Here is a 5857-nt window from a genome sequence, read left to right as displayed (position 1 = left end):
AATTGACATACCTTCTGTTTTGTTACTGTTTACTTATCCTGACTCATCACGAGAGGAGGGGAGCCAGGAAAAGCGTTTGCAAGTGGTTCAGCTCTACTGCATCACTATTTGCTGGAGAGCCAAATATAATGCCTAGAGTTGGCGGTCTCCTCTATGGGTGGTGACAAGCTCCATGATGGATATGATGGTGATCTGGAAATGTGTTTTGTTTTCCATGTAGTATGTAGCATACTAAGAGAATTTGATACTACAGCACTGCCATGGGGTCAATAACGGATGGACGAGGTGAATAGAACATGGACTGACGTCAGTTCCGGTGCAAATTGCCGATTGTGGATAATAACCTTTGTCTTCCATATCCAAAGTAGTGAGAACAATAAATAGTAATTAGTACAACAGCATTAAGCATTAGTACCAGGAAGAGAGGCAGCTATGGTATATGAAAGTCATACGTGTATATATCCCGCAACTGTGAATGTAACCAGGGAAATATCGGCTCTCGCCCAAACGTAAGTTAGGAAATATTCGTTGTGTACGTGTACTCGTAGGAAAATGCCTGCCTGTTAAAATCCATGAGCACGTGAATGTCCCCCCACGCAAAAAAAAAAAAAAAAAAAAAAAAAAAAAAAACCTACGTGGGGATATGCACGTCTAGAAGAGAGAGAGAGAGAGAGAGAGAGAGAGAGAGAGAGAGAGAGAGAGAGAGAGAGAGAGAGAGAGAGAGAGAGAGAGAGAGAGAGAGAAAATGAAAATGGCGGAATGGGGACATGTCCGCCAGGGTAAAAGTCTTACTGTCATTATTTACATGGTACCTGGTCGTTAAAAAAAGATATATATTACCTGTCTGCCCTAATTGCTTCCGCCTCTACTTCCACAGCTGACCCCGCTTAGTGTTGCTTTCAGCCTTGTCTTACTTCTTGCTATATTAAGGAACATCAAGGAGTGAGATATCATACGGCATGGAGGACTCCACGGAGCTTCCATTGCCGCCTTACCCCCGAACTCTATCTTTCATCGTACGAGGGAGTAAGTGACGATTATCCTCCGTCACCTCCAGTCAGCGTCCAGGAAAGATTCCCTGTCAGACATGGAGCATCTATCAACGAGTGAAGGATGATCTGCCACGAACAAATAATGCGTTGGAAGGATGGCTTAATGGGTTGCCAGGATGTTGCCGGACCATCATCAGCTGCCACTCCTCGCTGGAAAATACCAAAAGGAGCAGCACAAATTAGTCCTGAATCACTGATTTCTAAATTAGATACGTCCTAGCAGATTTAGAATAGGTAAAGTGCTGGTGAATTCCACTGAGCAATAAAGTTGTAATCATAACAAAAATACTTTGCTATTCCTTAGAGAAAGGCGTTATCAAAATTCCATTTTTTTAGATATACTGTATCCTTTAAAAGCCCAATACCATATTTATTATGTATTCTACATAATGATTTGATTTTCAACACTTTCCTTAACCAGATTTGTTGATAATGAACTGTAATAGTGTTGTCACACTAGCACTTTTTCCGTCAATTTTTAGACAATTTTCTGAAATTTTGTCAATTTTTGAGCGAATTGTCGATTTTCCAGTCAGACGATAATGATCGTTTCCGTCTGAAAACCTTTCCGTCAACTTTTTTCAGCCAAGCATACTCAAATCAAGAGTTATATTCGAGAATGTTTGTATTGATGTTAAATAAAATTGTCAAAAAAAATACGGAAAAAGTAGTAGTAGTAGTAGTAGTAATAGTAGTAGTAGCAGCAGTAGTTGTTGTTGTAGTAGTAGCAGCAGCAGTAGTTGTTGTTGTAGTAGTAGCAGCAGCAGTAGTAGTAGTAGTAGTAGTAGTAACAGTAGCAGAAGTAGCAGTAATAGCAACAGTAGTTGTAATAGTAGTAGTAGTAGTAGTAGCAGTAGTAATGATAATGATAATAGTAGAAATAATAATGATAAGGATAATGATGATGATATGACAACAACGATGCTAATAATGAAAATGAGGACAATAAAGAAAATTATAATGATGACGATGATAAAGATGATGATAATGACAATAATGATAATGGTAATAATAACGGTAATAATGACAACGATGATAATAATGATAATGATATTAATAGTAATAATGATGATGATGATAATGATAACAATAGTAATGATGATAATAATGATGATAACAAACAATATTAAAAATGACAATAATACGAATCTATTATTACTAATATATATATATATATATATATATATATATATATATATACATATATATATATATATTCAAATATATATATATATATACATATATATATATTCAAATATATATATATATATATATATATATATTTGTGTGTGCAAACATTTATTTTCTTTCTTTCTTTAAGGTATTTCTAGGAAAATTCTCTCTGTCCTATTTTGTACGGTTTCAAGATCCTCTGTTTATCACGTGGTCCTTACCCACGAGTATGCGAAAGGTTAACGCCTATCACACAGTACTATGTACAGCTTTCGATAGTATGATCTGATATTCTGTGCAGATGTGTATTCACGAACAAAAAACTCAATTCCGTTTTTTTAAGTATATAATCAACAAAACATAATTGGTATATTAGCTTTATTATTCATGACAAGAGCACGGGAAGGTCAGTGTTCTTTAGACTTTTTCATCGAGTCTGTTGCTTAATCCACTCACGTCCATAATAAATGTTTGTTGTATACGAGTCAGCTGTGTTTACACCTTGTCATCTGGTTTGTGTTTTTATTTACTATTTCATCAGCTGATATATCATAATTCTCTTTCACACATTTCTTCATTAATTTTCTACTTCTAGCTAATTTCATTTAGTTTCATATCATTAGCTACTCAGCTTACTTATCAATTTCTATGATTTTGCAATAAGGAAATGAAACACTAAGAATTGTGATGATGATATTGATGATAATAATATTGTTGAAGACAATACCAGTAATATGATGATAATGATAATGACATTGGCAGTAAATATAATGGAATGATGATAATAATATCTACCTCAGTTGTGATGAGAATAGCATTTAGTAATGACACTAACGATAATTGTCATAATACTAATAATGGTTTAATGCTAATGATAATAACGATGATAGAAATAATACTGATAATAAAAATGATGATGATAATGACAACGCTAATAATAACAATAATAATGACAGTAATAGTAACAAAATAATGATAATGATAATAATAACAAAATAATGATAATGATGATAATAATAACAAAATAATTATAATGATGATGATAATGATAGTAACAACAATATTAAGCTAAAATATTACAATAATAATTATGACATTGGTGATTATATTAATGATGGTAGTAATAATAATAATACTGCTAATAGTAATGATAATGATATTAGTATAGTCATATTAATGATGACAAATAATGATAAAAGTAACAATAATATACATAACAATAATAATGATAATCATGATAATAATTGAATAGCAATGATAATAGAGCAAATAATAGCAATGATACTGATCATCATGATAATCATGTTACTTATGATAATAGTAAGTATTATTATCATAATAATGATAATAAGGATAATGACAGTAATATTTGCAGTACTAGTAGTAGCAGCAGCAGTGATAACAGTAGTAGTAGTAGTAGTACTCGTAATAGTAGTAGTAGTTGTAGCAGCAGCAGTAGTAGTTGTAGTAGTAGCAGCAGCAGCAGCATTAGTAGTAGTAGTAGTAGTAACAGCAGCAGAAGTAGCAGTAGCAGCAACAGTAGTTGTAATAGTAGTAGTAGCAGTAGTAGTAGTAGTAGTAGTAGTAGCAGTAGTAATGATAATGATAGTAGAAATAATAATCATAAGGATAATGATGATGATATGACAACAACGATGCTAATAATGAAAATGAGGACAATAAAGAAAATGATGATGATAAAGATGATAATAATGACAATAATGACAATAATGATAATGGTAATAGTAACGGTAATAATGACAACGATAATAATAATGATAATAATATTAATAGTAATAATGATGATGATAATAATGATAACAATAGTAATGATGATAATAATGATAACAATAGTAATGATGATAAAAATGATAACAAACAATATTAAAAATGATAATAATACGAAACTATTAATACTAATGATTATGGAATTAGCAGTAATAATAGTATTGGCAATGATTATGATAATGATAATAATGATACGATACTACAACTGATATTGATAATGATGGCAATAGTAATAATGATAATAATAATGGTGATGATTATAGTAATGATAATGGTAATAATGATTATGGTAATGATAATAATTCAATTATGATAATGATACTACTACTAATAATAATAATGATAACACTAATGTTAATAAAAACAATGATGATAATGATAATGATAATAATAACGAAAATGATAATGATAATAATAACGAAAATGATAATGATAATAACAATAATGATAATGATAGTAATAATGACAATGATAGTAATAGTAATGATAATGATAATAATAATGATAATGATGTATATAATATAAATTATGATAATGATAATGATAATAATGATACTATTAATAATAACAATAATAACAAAAAATGATGATTATAATAATAATAATGAAAATGATAGCGATAATGATAAGGATTATAATGATAATGATGGTGATAATGATGACCATGATAATAATTGTAATGATTATAATAATAATGATAATGATGATGATAATAATAATAATAATAATAATAATAATAATAATAATAATAATAATAATAATAATAATAATAATGATAATGATATTAATAATAACAATGACAATAATCGTAAAGAAAAAATAATGATAATAATGATAATGACAATAATAATAACAATGACAATAATCATAATGAAAAATAATGATAATAATGATAATGATAATGTTAATAATTATGATGATGATAATGATAATAGTGATAAAGGTAACAATGATTATGATAATGATAATACTAATGATAACAATAGTAATAATAATGATAATAATAATAATCATCATCATCATAATAATAACAATGATATTAATGATAATAATAATAATAATAATAATAATAATAATAACTATGATAATAATAATAATAATAATAATAATAATAATAATAATAATGATGATGATGATAATATAATAATAATAATAATAATAATAATAATAATAATAATAATAATAATAATAATAATAATAATAATAATAATAATAATAATAATAATGATAACCAATGACAACGTGGAAGATATTGATAATGATACTAACAACATCAATTGAATTAAAGAAATATAAACAATAGTAGTCATAAAATGCAATGATAACTGAAATTATTATATCAATGAAAATCAATCATATTCGTAAAATAAAGTAAATAATGAGGAAACTATGTCAAAAATGATGTGATGATAGTTGTTAAAAAATTGTTCTCTATTTTTCATCGACTCCACCCTTTGCTCCTCTTCCTTTCCATCTGCTCCAGTTATTTTTTCATTCACTCTCTCTTCTCTCTTCTCCAAATCGAGTGACGTCTCACAAGAAAAACAAAGCCGAAATAAGCCAACTTGGCAACTCTAGCGCCGCGCAGAACGTCGACGCCAAGACCTAAATTCTTTCCCCCTAATAATTATGGCATAATATTCCCACCTTCGAAGTTATTAACAAACTTTATAACTCTTGTTAAAGACACCATTGACATATATACCTTGAAAAGATACATAAACCAACGAGAACTTAAGAAAAAGGCCGAAATGCAATTCTGAGTGCCCCTCTTGTCTAAGGCAACCCCGAAGAGGCTAGAGGATCGACGTCGAAGTGCGAGACTGCGAGTCGACAGTGTGTAA

General features: G+C 29.2%; 1 protein-coding gene across 1 annotated transcript in view; it reads left to right on the top strand.

Moving 5' to 3' along the window:
- Positions 1-5576: 5576 nt before the first annotated feature.
- The window catches only part of LOC113821408 (protein OS-9), a gene marked incomplete at its 3' end in the record, with an annotated part of 17006 nt that continues 16725 nt past the window's right edge, over positions 5577-5857 (top strand). Inside the window, 1 exon segment of the mRNA XM_070119436.1 lies at positions 5577-5857. This exon segment is cut by the window's right edge and continues 170 nt beyond it.

The sequence above is a fragment of the Penaeus vannamei genome, unplaced genomic scaffold (genome assembly GCF_042767895.1).
Source record: "Penaeus vannamei isolate JL-2024 unplaced genomic scaffold, ASM4276789v1 unanchor213, whole genome shotgun sequence".
NCBI lineage: Eukaryota > Metazoa > Arthropoda > Malacostraca > Decapoda > Penaeidae > Penaeus > Penaeus vannamei.
The sequence above is the reverse complement of the archived record's forward strand: the minus strand, read 5'-3'. Positions and strand labels throughout refer to the sequence as shown.